The 18781-nt window shown below is 26.4% G+C and overlaps 1 protein-coding gene across 1 annotated transcript in view; it reads left to right on the forward strand.

Moving 5' to 3' along the window:
- Nucleotides 1-632: 632 nt before the first annotated feature.
- Nucleotides 633-18781, forward strand: part of Scp2 (Sarcoplasmic calcium-binding protein 2) — a 55048-nt gene continuing 36899 nt past the window's right edge. The window contains exon 1 of the mRNA XM_065510055.1: nt 633-820. The gene's annotated coding sequence lies outside the window, so the exon portion shown is untranslated. The remainder of the gene's footprint in view (nt 821-18781) is intronic.

Here is an 18781-nt window from a genome sequence, read left to right on the forward strand (position 1 = left end):
ACAGCAACTACAACAACAGCAGAACGAAACAAAAGTGTTTTTGTTTTTCTTTTCATTTTTTTTTTTGTTATCACAACAACGTCATTTTATGCTAACAGTATCATCTCTATGTTGTTTTTCCTCTCCGAAAACTACTGCTATTACGATTACGAGTACAATGACGCAGACGAGTGCAGCAACGATAGCAACGACTGCAAAACTACTCGTGACTACATACACAGATAACTCATCATCTACTCTATTCTAAACGAAGCTGCACTTGTGTATACGAAGGTAGAGCAATAGAATACGATAAGAAAAGAACTTTTGCAGTGTCGTTCGTTACATGTGAGTCGTTGGCAGAGCTGCTGTCGTTTGCAGATTTGTAAGGTGTTGGGTTGAATGTTGTGTGTGTTTCATGCGCAGCAGCATAAGCAGAATAACTGTTACCAACAAACAAACAACCAACCGTCTTTATACGACTACGAACACTACAAAAATAATAATGATAATGACGTTCTGATGATGATATCGACTTTAATGATGATTGTGTTGTACTGTGCCGTACTGTGATGATGATGATGATGTTGATACCAACTAAACGTATAAAAGGCCTGTGATGCGTTCTAAAGAACATCACTTTTATTTCGAACGCGCCAAACAACACTGGTCAGCCAACAAACGGAATTTGTTCTCTCTCAAAACCACTATAAAACAGAAAATTGAATTTAAAAGAAAATTTACGTGCAATTTTCGTAAATAGAAAAAAAGAAAAATAACTAAAAACAAACGTGATTTCAAAATTATTGTTTGTGTGTGTGCTAAACTAAACAAATAGTTGGTGAGTGTATTTAAAGTTTTTTTTTTTTTTAATAAAACAATTAAATGAAAATTTGAAATTAAAAGTTTAGAATTATTTAACAGTAAAAATTGTTTGCGTTGCTGCTCACCATCGAAACCAACTACAATTTCTAAATTATACGTGTTTAATTATGGTTTAGTTATTTATTATTTTACTTTCAACAAATTGAAAAACAACACAATAATGAAAAACTAAAAGAGAAAAAAATAATAATGCAACCTTAGTATGAGCATTAATATCCTGTGGGTATTTGTGCTGTTTTGGCTAAAGTGAAAAATAAAATGGAAAATTGTTTGTTTTAACTGCTACGGGAAAATTCAATTAAAATTTTTGGTGTTTTTCGAAAAAAAAAAAAATTGTGGAAAATGAAATGGCAAATGAGAATGGGTACTGCAAGTTATTTTCAATTATTGAATATAATTTTGTATTAAATTGTAGGTTTAAACTTAAGCAAATATACATATGAAAATTTCAACCATTCCGAACGCGACATTCTTATGTTTTTTAAGTGTAAACGATTCAATAGCATATTTGTAGTACTTTGTTTAGTTCCGAAGATTGTTTTTATCGTTTCGTTGGTGCCAATATATTAGAAATAATTATGGTATCCCGAACGAGACATAAAATGAAAAACATAAGTTATTAAATAAATGGGTACTGAAATAATTATGGTATCCCGAACGAGACATAAAATGAAAAACATAAGTTATTAAATAAATCTACGTTTAATTAAAATATTTAATAATTTAGCTTTCAATTGAGAGTTGTTTAGTTGAAATGTTTGCGTTTGATTTTATACTAATTATGATTTGTAACGCGACATATTTATTCCACCATTAACAAAATCAAATGAAACACTTGACGTTCGTCGATGCTTGTACGGTATCTTTTAATTTTTCTTCAAAAAATTTTTGTTTATAGAAATATTCTATATAGTTTCCAGTCAAATTTGTTTTTTCACCAAACATTTATATTTCACCAAAAAAAAATTTTTTCAATAAAATACTTTTTCCAACAATAATAGTATATAATCTTTATCTTAAAGTATTCTTTAGTGAAGGGCATATAAGATTCGGACCAGACGAATATAGCAGTCTTAATTATTTCTGAACTTTTAATGGAATTTGAAATGATTTCACTTTCCAGCTTCACAAGTTGCAAAAAACTCATGTAACCCTATTTTCATGATGGATCTTAAATGTTGAATAGGTCTGAGCTTAGAACATTCTGATGAGCATTGCATCAATTTAAAATGCTTATATTTTGGTTTAAAAAAATAAAATATATTGGTTATATTTTTAAAATTTTCATTTGCAATCCATCACAAAATTACGGTTAGTTAAAATATTAATCTTTCTATTAACAAATTAAGGCCAGAAATAAGAAAAGAGGCCAAACAATGCCCGATTTATATTATTAATTTTATTCTGTATTTGTTATAATGTCGCGTTCTTGTATCTAAGGTGCAAAAACATTTTAATACAAATCAAATCTGCATATAAAAATTACAATATACATTTTACTTAGAATTTTATAGTGTGTCTCGTTCGCTATTATAAGGTTATCTTATTCCAAAAACAAAATATTTTATTATTATACAGGCTTATTGAGATGTCTAAAACTTAAGCCAAAAGAAAAAGGGAATCGACAATGCGGTACTTTGGTAGACTTTTGTATATTTCAAAATTCAAAGGAAAACGAGTTATATTTTTGTCGCGTTTTTGATTACATATTTAGAAAACCTACCTTTGCACTAAACATCGTGCTAATATAATTCTATCGATAAATGGAATCAAGAAATCAATATTTCTTTACTTTTTCCACTTCAAAGGCATACAAATGTCGCGTTCTCGACCATGAAAATATTTACCATGTTGGTTAAAATAAGTTTAGTAAAGACTTTAGATCACCTACTGGCCTAGTATTAGTATTATCAACATATTAGATTTCAAATTCGGAAAATAAGGATTAATTAATTTTTTGGTTTAAAAATTTTAAAAATAAAAAAATCTAACCCATGCAGATATATTTTCAACAATTTTGTTTTGGAAAACCAGTTAACACGGTCTCTTAATGGCTGAATTATTAACAAAATAGCCAATCTATCACAAAAACAACTTCTACACAAAGAGAAAAAATATTGTTGAACATAACCATTTCAAAATTTTTATAAGTTTTTAACAACTGTAATTATATATATGATTGCGGTAACCATAATATCTTTAAGTTACCATTCACATCATTGTAGCAATCATATATGATTGTGGTAAATAAATATATGTCATGTTCATGATGAATCAGTATATCATAATATGTTGTTCTCAGAGTATGATAATCATAATCCTTGAAAAACACAAAACATGGTTGACACAAACATATACATATTAACTACAACCATATATGTATATGATTGCTACAATGATGTGAATGGTAACTCAAACATATTATAGTCACCGCCTTCATTTACATAATTACAGTGAACATAATATTGTTAAAAATAAAATTTTTTTAATAATTTTTCTCTACGTGTATTAAAATTGGCTTTTTGTAGATAATTCAGCAAATATTACTTTCTACATTACTTGGTAATTAGAGGTTATTCTTTGCAAACAATTTATAATATGAACAGGTTGTTCATATTAAACAACTACTTTTATAATATTCAGAATACAAAATTACTCTTAACTCAGTTCAAATAACTTTTATGTTAAATTAAGTGTTAAATGACCTAAGAATGTATGAATCCTCCCCACAAAGCTTATTTTAAAATCATCTTATTTAACGCAGAATTTTCTAAACACTTTCTATTACAAACACCCAGTCTGTTTCTAAGTATCACTGTTATAACTTAAATTATGCGTTTTTGTCTCCTAAAAAAATAAAAAATTACCATATTTAAAAATTCCACCATTAGTATAGTTTTCACTTGAAAGGAGAACAAAAAAAAATTAAAAAATTGTTTTTATACAACTGTCACTGCAGAAAAACAAAAAACGTATTTTAAGGCTTTTTCAAGTGTAATGAATTGTAGTGATTTATCATGGTCGAGTTTTAACACATAAAACAGAAAACAACAACGAGCAAAAACATATAGCATAAAAAATTCAACAGTTTAAAATATAAAAAAATACCACGAACTGGTAAAAACAGCATAAAAACATGCAGTAGAACAAATGTTTTGTATTTAACTTTTAAATGCCCTACAATAGACTCATCATATGTGCGGACATACATATGTCCATATGAAAAATATTTATTTTTTCTGGTTATGGTTATTAGATATTTTTTGCTTTATTTTTCTTATCAATTTGTTTTATTTTTTGTAACAGACCTAATTATAGTTTGGTTTTTCAAACCTCATTCAAATTGTTTAAGTATTCCTCCCTTACGTTCATGTTGTTCTAAGTACAATAAAAAAATTGTTCTCTGATTTCTTTGATCATCTTAAATAGATGCAAATTTTCTTTAATTGAATATAAAAGTTCAGTTTTTTTTTTAAGGTTGTTTGAAAGTGCATTTGAACAATAAAATTTCTGAATGACAAGCAAATTAACTTGACATTAGACAAAAATGACTTGTGGACACACTATATATATTTGTTATGTTTGTGTGGCTTTGGAATATTAAATAAAATTTATAGTTAGCTATATAAATTTTTAAAATATTGGTCTCTGCAACTTGTATCCATCAAATTTTGTAGCAACATGTGACTTGAAAAATTAATTTCTTATAATTCAACATAATTGGATCATTTCTATATAAAACAAAATATTATCTGCAACATGGTGCAAAGATATTTCTCGTTTCTTTATTTTTATTTTTTGTTATGAAACACAAATATTTATAAATTTTTTTTTTATGAAAATCCTAAAATAAATTTTCTCTAAACAACATGTATCTAGTAAATATATCCAGGAACATGCTGATAGAAACATAATTCTTAAAAACAAATAATACGGCAACATGTATCCATTAAATAAATCCTATCAAATGCTGCTTGTCAAATCAAATAAAATGTTATTGTCTGCAACATGTTGCAATGATATTTCATGTTTAAAAATTGTTTTGTTATTAAAAATCTATATTATGCTTATTATTTTATTAAATTTTAATAAAAACTATCAATCCAAAATGTTGCTGTCTGTAACATATATCCAATTAATATTCTAGCAACATGATGCTAGCAACAAAATTGTTAAAAAATAATTTTATACCAAACAAGCTGTTACAAGTTAAAGATTTGTCGGAAATTATGGTTAATTTTTTATTTAAACCAAGTAGAAGATATATTTACTTAATTTTTGTAATTAAATTTAAATAAAAATTTCAAATTAATTTGCAAAATGTTTGTCTTTATAATAAACATCCAGTATATTAAAATTATATTGATAGCAACATTTTACTATCAACATTATGAAAAAAATATATTTTTCTAATTTTTTAAATAAAAATCTTAAAATGTTGTTCTCTACACCATGTTGCTAGCAACATAATTGTTAAATTAATTAATTTTCTACATAACAAAACACTCATAAACATTATTTTTGATTTTTATCAAAGTTTTATAAAACCAAATTTGATTAACAAATTATTGATAAATTTAAAATTGAATAATATAAAACAAAATATTATTTCATATATTTACATATAAATACTTCAGCAACATGTTGTTAAATTTTAATTGTTAAATTAATTAAATTTCTACAAAACAACATGATTTAAGCCAAAGATTTATAAGAAATATTGGTAATCTCCTATATAACAAAACATTATTGTCAAGAACATGTTGCAGATATATTTTTATATTTAGTTATTTTTATGGAAAATTTAAATAAAAACTTAAAATAAATTTCCAAAATGTTAGTATCTGCAACATGTATCCAGTAAATACTTGCAGCAACATGCTGCTAGCAACATAATTGTTAAGGAATAAATTTTCTACAAAACAACACATTTTAAGAAAACGATTTGTAGATGATTTCCCAAAAAAAAACAAACTATTATTGTTAGCAACATGTTGCAAAGATGTTTCTTGATTCCTTTTTTAGCTTTTATTATGAAAAATCTAAAATTTTTCTAAATTTTATAAAAACAACCTTTAAATATAAGTCAGAAATGTTAGTTAGCAACATGTAACCATTAAATTGTCTAGGAACATGTTGGAAACACCATAAAGATAAATGCTTTTTGAACATTTTTTTCCAATTTTCATTTTAAAAAAATGTAGGCTTTAGAATACATTTACTTTCCTTTGCTATTCAAAATAAAAAATTTCTATGGTTTTATTTATCATCTAGTTGAAACTTCTGCTCAAAAATATATTAGTTGTTCTAAGTTTTCTTGCTTTCCGGTCTGTATTATAGATAAAAGTTGATTGTTTTCATAAATAAAGTTGTAAAATTTCCAGTAGATTACGTTCATAAACTAAAAGTTGTTAAACTGATGGAATTTTTTTTGTTGCTTCGACAGGCAGACAATGATAAAGGATAGTTTTTGGTATTAAATTGTTTAATAAATTTAAAGTGTAAAAAGTATTAAGAAAAGTTTTTAAAATAAATTCAAAATTCTTAAAGTGAAGAAATATTTAGTGTCCAAGAATTAAAGATGCTTAAATGGCAAGTTTTATTAGAATTGAATAATATTTAGTTCACTAAAAAATTTAGTAACTAATATTACTTAATTTACCAAAGTAGAGTACGTAATATTATAACTATTTAAATTTCAAATTTTATTCATTTTCAAGTCCCGTAGCACTTTACTGTATAGAACAAAAACAATATATATAAAAACATTAAAGAAATTATTCAATCCTCGTACCACTGGTGTCCACTTTTACCAATGACAACCAAACATGAATGAATTTTTAACAAATTTTATATGATGTTTTTTCTGTTTATCCATTTTTTGTCTACGAACCAACAAATGTGAATACAATTATGTTAGATAATCACACACAGAAATGTTGATACAGAAGTAAAATGAAAATAATAAAGAAATTATAATAATAAAAAATACTAAAAAAAAACGTAAATGTTCATACATATGTTTGTAGAAACAAACAAACAGACATTTTAATGAATTCATTATTAAATATAAATAAAAACAGTAAATGTAAATTACTAAATCACACCGAACTAAAACCAATGAGTTCTCTATAAAGGATAGAATAATAATAGTAATAGAATTGGGTTTGAGAATATTGTTTATACGGAATAAGCTGTAGAGCAGCAACACTGCAACATTTCCAGATGAAAAATGTTACCAATATGTTGATGGCAACATAATTGCTAAAATAACAAACTTGCTACAAAACAACTGTATTATTGGTTACATGAGTTTTAACAAACATATTTGGGTAATTTTTTCAAAATGTTATTGTTTGCAACATGTTGCTGAGATACTAATTTCTTCATAATTAAATATAATTATAAACAGCAGATTTAATTGATGTTTTTTATAATATTTGAATAAAAAATTTAAAAAAATGTTCAAAGTATTGGACTCTGCAATATTAATCCAGTAAATATTCCAGCAACATGTTGCTAGTAAACTCAATTTTTAAAAAAATTATTTTCTATTAAACAACATGATTTAAAGGTTTTTTGTTTATTGCCAGCAACATGTTGCAAAAATTCTACTTGATTCCTAATTAATAGTTATTACAAAAAAATAACATATTAATGTTGTTTTAAAATTTATTTGGCGTTTTTGAACATTACGGTTTCATGTCTGGCCGCATATTCTGGGCGTTTTTCGACGAATTCTCGCTTCAAACGAATCAGTTGCGTTCAGTACCGGTTCACTGTGATGATCTGTCCAGATTTCAGCAGCTCACAATAGATAGTATCCTTTTGCTCTCAGCAAATACAAATAATACTTTAGCGCCATGGATATTTTGCTTTGGTGTCGATTCGGCTTCATATACGACCTATTACGCTTCGGGTTATAGTAGTGGATCCATTTTTCATCGCAAGTAATAATTAGATACAAAAAAGATTTTCTTTTATAGCGTTCAAACATCATTTCGGACATGTAAAATCGTCTTTCAAAGTCTTTCGGCTTCAATTCGTATGTTACCCAATTTCTCTGCTCTTGGATGAATTCTGTTGCTTGTAAACATTTCAAATTTTCTGCTTGAGTAGCTCCCAATGATTGTGCAAGCTCTTGAGTTGAGTCTTACAACAATCTTCATGGAGTAATGCCTCCAATTCTTGGTCTTCAAACTTTTTTTCCTCAAATTAGAGAACTTCACGCATATCACGTTGTCTTGGCACAAAATTCGACATATTCGAAGCCAAAAAACAACTTTGTTGTTTCCACTATAATGTTTAATAACTAAGTCAGATATGTAGCCTTCAAAATGACGTATAAGTTCTTGTAAATCCCGTATTTTTAAGTCAGGCACCCAATAAATAAAAACAATGTGCGATTCTGTAACATGTATCTAAACATGTATCTAGCTAATATTTTAGTAACATGTTGCTAGCAAACATAATTGTTTAGAAAATCAATTTTCTACAATATAATATGATATGATTTAAGCAATATATTTATCAGTAATTTGGGTTATATTTCATATATCAAAACATAATATTTAGTTGTCTGCAACATGTTGCGCAGACATTTCTGGTTTCCTATTTAGCTTCAATAATAAAAAAAAATATTTTTCATATTTAATTGCAATAAAATAAATATCCAGAAATGTTCTCATGTCATTTTCTAAATGTCTTTTCAACTTGCATCCAGTAAATATTCTATCAACATGTTGCTGGCAACATAATTGTTTAAAAAAATAATTATCTATAAAACATCATGAATTATGTAAAATTTTTGTGAGTAATGTGGCTGCACGTCCTATATAAAACAAAATATTATTTTCTGCAACATGTTGCAAAGGCATTTCTTGTTTCCATATTAAATATTTATTAGGAAAATTAAAATTTTTATATTAATTTGAATTAATACATTACAGCAATTGTTCAAAATAATGATCTTTGCTACTTGTATCCTGCAAATATTCTAGCAACATGTTGCTGGCAACATTTTCATAAATCATATTGTTAATAATTTATAATAATTTAATTTATGTATTTCCCCTATAAAACATTATATTATTGTGTTCAACATGTTGCCGACATATTTCTGTTAATGTTTGTGCTTTTGGTTAAAAATTGTATTAATTCTTTCAAAATCTGCTTTTAAACAAAATCATCTTTGAAATATGCATATGTATAAGTTATATCAACTAAAGATTTTCTTTTTGAATAAAATATCAAAAGGTTTTTATTGCAAAACATAAATGTAAAACTACCAGAGAGTGTTTAAAAAACAAAACAAATTATAATTTGAAATAGGGGTTTATCCTTTTTTTGCAGTAACTTCCTAACGTTACAACCCTAAATAAATCCAAGTGTTTTTTATAAATTATAAACATTTGTCTTTGAAGACAACGACGAATACAATTGTATTGTAGTAGCAGCAACTTTTGTTTATAAAATTAAACAGAATCCTGGCTATTGTCCTTAAACTGAATTAAGGGTTTATTTGCAAGAGTCAAGGATATCTAAGGTTTTAACTATAACTTTTGGTTAAGACTGTCTGTGTGTCTTTACCCCAATTTTGGTTTCATACCAAATGAAGTGTGGCTAATGTTTAACAATTAATAATTTTCTGTTGGCATTAATCGTTTCATATAAATAAAATTATTTACAAAAAAAAAATACTAGTAGAAATACAACTTAATTTTCTTATTTAAGTTTAACCTCATATATACACATAAAGAGTTTATTTGTATCATTATTATGTGGGTATTAATGTGGCTTGCTTGGGTCCAGCCGCCCTATCAATCACCTTTTATATTACAATAAATATTTGTAATAATTCAGGTTTTTTTCTATTTATTTAAGTATTTTTTTTTAGGGTGACAATTTATTATTTTACTATGGCCTTTTGTTTATTATTATTAATAATATTGATAAAGTATGAGCTGCTTTGTGGTTGTTATAAATATTTTTTATTATTTATAATTTTAGTACACTTTTCATATTGTCTAATGTATGGCAAATATTTATTTACTATTTGTTATAAAAATGCTTAAGAAATGATTTGCTATGTGAAATATTTCTTCTTTTGTGGCTTTGACAATCAATTTTGGCATTTCAATAAATCCATAAATTTTATGAAAATGTTTGTGTTTGATGTATTAAATCCTAATATTTATGAGAGTGTGTAAATATTATATGTGATTATAAATATTACATTACTCAAAAGATAAAACAAATCAAAGGAGTTGTTAGTTTTCCCTTTTTTTGCAAGGAATTATATTTAAGATATTATATTTATTTGCTAAGCAAATTCTTGTTTAATTTATTAAATTTAACTACAATTTCAATATATACCAGCAACATGTTTCTGTAAGAAAAAGTATTAAAAAATTGGGAATTATGTTTCAAATAGTATTATATGCAGATTAACAAAGGCAGTTTTTCAGTAAATTTGCTATAAAACAAATTTTTTTAAATATTGCTTTCTGCAAAATACCTTCAGTAGATATTCTAGCAACATAAATTTTAAAAACAAAATTTCTACAAAACAACATGATGGCAAGATTATGACTTTAAGCCAAAGATTGTGTTGGTAACTTTTTTAATTTAACACAATATATTATTGACTGCAACATGTTGCTGAAATATTTTCATCTTTCAATTAAATTTTTATTATGAGATCCACTTTTTGTATACTTTTTTATTAAATTTTATTAAATTTTAATAACTTAAAATAGTTTCAATTTCTGCAACATGTCTTCAGTAAAAATTTAATAGACATGTTGCTGGCAACATAATTGTTATAAAATGGATTTGCTACAAAACAAAAATAAATTAATATTTAAGAATAAGATTTTGTAATTATTGGCTGCAACATGTTGCAGAGATTTTTATTTAAATGTTGCTGTAATTTTTTTCTTGGAATTACAATAAAATTTTACCACAGATGTTTTAAACATCAATACCCCAACATATCTACAAAAAATATTCTAGCAACATGTTGCGAAACTAAAATTAGATTCGAAAATAATGAACACTGCATCATATCATCAGAAAAAATTAAATAGACATGTTGCTGGCATCATAATTGTTATAAAATATACCTTCTATAAAATATTTAAGAATAAGATTTTGTAATTATTGGCTGCAACATGTTGCAGAGATTTTTATTTAAATGTTGCTGTAATTTCTTTCTTGGAATTACAATAAAATTTTACCACAGATGTTTTAAACATCAATACCCCAACATATCTACAAAAAATATTCTAGCAACATGTTGCGAAACTAAAATTAGTTTCGAAAATAATGAATACTGCATCATATCATCAGAAAAAATTAAATAGACATGTTGCTGGCATCATAATTGTTATAAAATATACCTTCTATAAAACAAACATAGATAAATTAAGCATTAAGATTTAATAATAAAAGCAAGCCTTGTTGTCTGCAACATGTTGCTGGATATTTTTACTTTGTATTAGAATAACAGTGTACATGAAATGTTTTCAACATTAACACTCCATCATATCTGCTAAAAATATTCCAGCAACATGTTGCTGGCAATATGTAAGGTAAATTTTAAACATAATTTAACAATTATGTTGCTTGAATTATTAAATGATGCTTAAAATTTGCCATATTTTTAGATTTTTCGGTAAATATTTGATAACTTTTGATAAAACTAAAGAAATTTGATCAAAAGTTTTCTAAGAAAATACAAAATTTTGATTTAAGTATTCAAATATTCAAGTTTCAAACCTTTTCTGAGTATACTTTATACAAATTTCTTATGTTCCAAAATGTTCCTTTTTATAAAACAAAATGTATTAGTTTTCAAGTGTGCTTTATTAAATTTGTCTTTAATTTGCAAAGAAGTAAAACAAAAATATTCAAAAGAACTTCAATCTTGATTAATAAGCCAGACAGAAACTTAACCAAAAATATGCTACATTTTCTTTCAACATTAAAATAATATACTTATCTTATTTATACAGTTGATTTAATTAATTAAAGTTGCATTAAAAACCTAAAAATTAAAATTCTTATCTATTAGCTGTTGACTTTAATCAGGTGTTTTTGAAGACCAGCAAAAAAAAAACATTTAAATTTCTTTCAATTCATTTGACAACATGTAGATAAAAGCCAAAACAAATGAGAAAACCAGAAAAAAAAATAAAATGTCCCCTTTTTAAGACATTTTTAGATAATAACTGAAAAACTTCACCCTTTATAATGATTAACACAAGCAAAGACCAACATAAAACACAGTATTACTGCTTTAGTGTATGACAAAGCCATCAAATCGACCAACGAAATAACAAATTTTTACTTTAGGCCATAAAATGAAGAAAAATGACACCTAAAGATGGACCAAAATAAATAACAACATTGTTTCCTTCCTTTTTTGCTTTCAAAAAGTCTTTAACACCCAACTTAAGCATTCAACTACAAAATGTTTTGTTTACAAGCCATAAAAGAAACAGAAAAAAAGTTTGAAAACTAAGAACTTGAAAGTATTTTGTGCTTTACTTTTATGATGAATTTTATTGATAAAAATTTACTACAATACAATAGAATAGAGACAGCGTATACAGACTATAATAATTCGTAATTAACACTTAAAATTTATTTAGCAAACTTTTTGACACTAAATGAGCCAACATTTGGAAAGATGTTAAGAAAATATTTATACCAAATTTACTACAGGTATAATAATAATAACTTTGACATACGTTCTTTTTTGTTTTATTTACGATATTTCATAGAGTCATAATTTTTATGAAAATTATGGAAAAAGCTAAAGCAAAAAACAAAAAAGAATACTCATAAAGACATCAATGGCATCTTAATAAATCTTTATTAACGATGTTAAAATGAAAACAGTAGCTATAAATTTATTTATTAGCATTTATAAGCAATATTTTGTTATGCTTTATATTGGCAGAGTGCTTTTCATATTTGCTGTAAATTGGCAAAGATACATACATCCATTCATACATAAAAGTTTTACACATAAATTACTGCGCTGCATAACCGATCACTCCCACAATTAAAGGTTGCGGTTGATTTTAGTTTAGGGGGTTGTTAAAATACTTTTTTGTAAAAAAAAGGAATGCTGTGTGAATTGTTAATAAAAGTAATACTTAGTTTGTCATATCATTAAATTGGTTGTAAAGGAAAATATTGATGATTTGGTTTAAGGGAAAGAAGGTATTTTATTTTGTCTTACAACTTTTTTTAAAGTACACCAATTTGGATGATTTTCAATACCAACCTTTTTATGACAATAAACTAACACTCCACATGGAAATGATTAGTTTCGGCTTTGTATTTTTAATGTGAGCGTGATTTCTACACACAAGTGGACAAAACTAGAAACGTAAGGTAAGATTAGGTTATATGGTTCGCTAGCAATTAGTGTAAAGACTTCATTTTCATCTACAATTTATACAATTTATTTTACACATATTGATAACCAATTGGTTACAGCTTTCTTTATTCTGGACCCATTTGGCAGATTTTCAATACCAAACAGCTTAAGACTTATATAAAGATTATGGAAATCATTAGATACTAAATTTTGACTTGAAAATCTTAAATTAAATTTTTCAATAAATCTTCAATTTGCAAGGCAATAATTTAAAATTGTTAACCTCTACAAAATTTTGAACATTAATGGTTTAATGCAGTGCATTTACCAGTTCACCAAACACATAACTGCAGTTTATTAAAACGTTTAAATTTTCTGTTTGTTTTCTGAACATTTTAAATTAAATTTTATAATAATTATTGATTTAATCTGTTAATTTAGCATAAAAGTTAAATTTAATGTGCACCTGATATAAATATAAATGCTTATGTACATACAAACATGAATTTAAATATTTTGTTTATTTAAACAAGTTTCTTTTTTTTGTTTTATATTGACTTTATAATATTTTTATTATAAATTCTCATGTATTTAATTTTATTTGTAAATTTAACTTAATGAGTGTGTGTCACACATTCATATGCATTTAATATTACACGGTCTGTTATATATATATTTTTTTTTTTCATCAAAGGAATTAAATTTAATTGTAGCTTGCTTGAATGTGTGAGAAAGGTAGAGTGAAAATAAATAAATATAAATGTACAGCAGTAGGCAGGCTCTTATTTTGCATATTTACGACTTTCAATGCTTATAAGGTTTAAAATTGTACCAATAAACAAGTAACCAATGTACCAATAAACAAGTAAGAGAGCTATATTCGGTTGTGCCGAATCTAATATATCCTTCACCAAATTATACCTCAAAATAAAAATTTTAAAAATTTTTAGGTAAACAAAATTTATTTTTTTCAGTTTCTTAATCTTTTGGAAAAAAAAATTTTCGAATTGTTTTTTTTTAAATTTAAAATTTAAATTTCAGAAACAATACAATTTTTGTAAGTCATTATTACTTACATATTGTTACGTTTTAACCTTTTTAAAACGCTGGTTTATTTCCTTTAAATAAACCGGATACTTTTGATTGCAAATAAAAGCCGTTTAGTAGTTTAAAAATTGTAACAACTCTTTATTTATTTAAAATGTACAACAACAGCAGAATTAAATAGTCACTCAATGTTTTTTTATACACGTTTATAAATTCGCAGAAATACAGACACAATTTATAATGTACACGAATTTACTTGAAAAACACAACACACTTTAAGGCACTCAGTTGATGTTTATTCGAAAAGCGTCTCTGATAAAAACTCACTCACGACTGCAACCTCTGCCACTATTTATAACACTGCATAACCATCTAGAAAGCTCTATTTCTACAATGTTCTGTAACTGAATATTCGAACTCGAATACAGCGTTGCCAACTTACGATCAATGGTCAACTGAAAGCTTTTATTTAATAATGCCCACAGATATGTTACAGTTTGCTATTACAGCACTGTTATTTAAAAGCATTACGCTACTTTTAAATCAGCCCTTAAAATCGTTATATTTGAATTCAAGTACAATTGCGTAACAATATTTAAATTTGTATATAACGCCATAGTAATTAGGACCGTCACTGGGTAAAAATGAGAATAAAAAACAATTTTAGTTCACCAAATGTCGCGTGCGGGACCGTTAAAATACCCATATGCTGGAAATTTAATGATTTTTTTTTTTGGTATGAAATTATAATGAGTTATTTAATTGGAATGTGTTTAACAAATAATTTGTTTGCAAAACATATTGCTAAAGGCCACCTTAATATGCTAAAAGGTGTTGCTTGGTAATGTTGTATTGGTACAGTTTATGCAAGTGTATGTGCCCGGTTATTTAATTAAACATGCTGCATTATTAATGAACTCACACATACATAACTTTACTAAATATATGTATGTATAAGGGCAATAAACAATTTTTTTTTATACATAAACACTATGTGAATAAATATATTTTTTTTAAATCATATACATACATATGTATGTGTGCAGTAAGTTAAACAACTATACATTTAGTAGATATTTAATAATTTAAAAAATAAAAAACAATTCAAATGCAATATGCACTTACCCGAACACGTACACCTGTAAATGTAAATTCTATTTACATTTTAAAATTGTTAGTTTTTTTTTTTTTCGTAAAACTACAGTGGTTTTGTTTTGTGTAAGGATTAATTTTAGGATTTTATAATGTATAGAGATTAAATTGTAATCCTGTGGTCTTAAGGCTACTAAGGGATTTAATTTTACGTAGTTAAACAATTTTGTTTAATTTTTCACTTTGTTGGTCAAAAATAGTAAAATATACAAATAAATCAAAAGATTTCTTAAGCTACTATTACACTATATGAATTCTTATCTGAAGTGGATAGGACAAAAATCAATTTGAAGTCATCTGAGTGTTTAAAAACCATATAATTTATCAAATTCTTCTTTACAGAGAGTGTATCTGATATTGAGTAAAGAATCCTTCTCAGATGAAAATTTACATAGTGTAAAAGTAGCCTAAAAAATCTGTTGATTCATTGGTTTTTATTCTAGTAGCTTAGCCTTTTCTTCAATATTGTTTAATTTTTTTTTCAAAAATATACAAATTCATATTCATATCCATGTTGCAAGTAACATGAAACGTGCCTATAAAATCATCACAATTTTTACATTTTCTTTAACTACTTACATTTTTGCAATAGAATTTAAAAATTCAACAATTTCTTATTGATTTTCTTGCTGGCCTCATATTACAAGGGTGCAAACTTGATGTCATTCTAAGCTTATCTGTATTTTTTTCGTTTAATTGACATAAAATGGCAAAATTTCCTCATTAAAACGAATTGCATTTGCAAAATATTTTACAAGTATTTAGCTGAACATTACAAGCTAAAAATATAAGCTTATTAAAACTGTATATTAAGCTTTACAGAATAAAAAAAACACAAAATGATAAACATTAATACTTAATTATAAGCAAAAGAAAAAAACAAACTATAAAAGAAAATAAGCAATGTCAATTTATTATTTAAGGAAAGACAAAATTGAAAGAATTCAAGGTGCTTTAACAAGTGGTTCCAATTTTGTATAATATATATAAGCATATTTTGTGATTGAAATGAAAGATTTTTGTAAAAGTTATATGGTTTCCTCAATAATGGTGAAAAGTGAATCAAAAAATATCAACATCAAATGTGTTTTTGATATTGTGCGATGATTGATTTTGGTTGTAAGTTTTTAAGCCCAGAAGTAATCTTAATCAGATTGGGCACTACTTGACCAGATGACCTCAGTGTGATTAGATAAAATGTCCCAAGAATCGGCTAAGCCATTGTGTAAGATATTTGTAACTGGAAAATATTTCTAATAAACCACAGAACAACCTGCTGTTATATTGTGACAACTCAGTCATGGTGTTACGCATTGTCATATCAATATGAATACATTGTCATGTATGTCATTGCAATACTTACAACCGAATTGCGGAACTTTATCATGAATACTACGTGTTTTTTCCATTAATTTTTATTTACTAGTATCATCTCATCATTATTTGCTATTAAAGGGACAATAAAATCATGGTTTTCTGATTGTCATTGCCTTCGAATGTCATGTCAAGCTTGTTTAAAGAACACGGAATGACTTGACAATGTTTGATTTGAAGCCATGTCACATAATCCGGTATTTATATGTTGCATTTTAAGATTCTTACACAATTTCCAGATTTTTTTTAAATTTTTATACCCTTCACCATGAGTGGCAAGGGTATATATAAGTTTGACATTCCGTTTGTAATTTCTACATTTTTCATTTCAATATATATACTTTGTGGGGTCGCAACAAAGTATATATATTCTGGATCGTTATATATAGATAGCGAAGTCGAAAAAGTCATGTCCTTCTGTATGTTGAAATCAACTTTCCGTAGCCTCCAAATTACATACAAACATGATTGATACATCAATATATCAGGAATTCTTCCGGCTCGGTTGCTAAATCGAGAAAATTGACCCACAAATGGCTGGAGAAAACCTGGAATACTAATTCATTAATATAGACAATATGGATATCTAATGATAGATATTTCAAAGTTCATTGCATTGATTTATATAAGATTATAGTAATTTGGTCCTAGAATGGGTCAAAATCGGGAAAAATATTTTTTAATCAGAATTTTTTTTTACCAGAAAAAACTTTTTGGCATACATTTTTTTTCAACAATAAAATTAAAAAAAAATTAAAAAGAAACAGTTTCGATAAAAAATTTTGATTTTTTTTTTTAAATTTTCAAAACAATTTTTTTTTTTATTTTTGTATTTTAAAGTATAATTTGGTGAAGGGTATTTAAGATTCGGTACAGCCTAATATAGCTCTCTTACTTATTTTTTTTTATAATATTAGTGATTGGTTAGGTTGTATTCATCAGGATGATACGATATGCCCAAAATTCAAGATATAATTGTAATTTTTTATTCGGTTCCATTATTTATGAAATATATCATCATGCAATTGCGAACACACATCAAAATTTTCAAATTTTATATGACGCTGAAGCATTGGTTATGGTGGTTTTGAGGTCCGCTGTGGTTTATGGCTTATTCTCATAGACTTAAAAGTCATTCATTGTATAAGACCATGCCCTCAAATTGTTCGTGCAGAATGTCCAATGTGGCATGAGTTGTGTGGCACGTAGCGCCGTCCTGTGTCCATATCATCAAATTCAACCCTAAATAAGTTGGTATTCGTTGACCTATAGCACTCGTCGTTGAAGGTGAGTATTTCTCAAATAAATATAAACTGCTGACGCCAGCAGTCCAAAGACTTTTTCGGGATCATTGGACGTTCTTGGATCTCAGGTGGATTGGTATTGTTCATAATTAAAAAATTCTGTCTGTTGACATACCCACTCATCTAGAAATGGGCCTCACTGTAAAATTGGTGACCGAACCGAACACAACATCCATTTTAATGAAACAATTCTATCTTTTACACTTGTTGTTGAACGCTATATCCGTCCATGCTCCAGGGCTCAAAGTAGGATACCTTCGACATTTCAAAATTGAAATTAAAAAATTTTGCATTACGCTTTTTTAAAAATATAGGTCGTACTTTTGGACCGATTGGACTCGACTTTCTTCTGTTAATTAGACAACTAAATTACCAACTAAACTAAATTATATAAAAGAGATTTCAGAGAATATCAATTATGGATCTAAAAATAAACAATTTTCAATTTAAAAATTAAAAAATTACCATATTGTTACGAAATTGTACTTGAATTCAAATATAACGATTTTAACGGCTGATTTAAAAGTAGCCTAATGCTTTCAAATAACAGTGCTGTAATAGCAAACTGTAACATATCTGTGGGCATTATTAACATTGAATAAAAGCTTTCAGTTGACCATTGATCGTAAGTTGGCAACGCTGTTTGCTG

This window comes from Calliphora vicina, chromosome 1 (genome assembly GCF_958450345.1).
Source record: "Calliphora vicina chromosome 1, idCalVici1.1, whole genome shotgun sequence".
NCBI lineage: Eukaryota > Metazoa > Arthropoda > Insecta > Diptera > Calliphoridae > Calliphora > Calliphora vicina.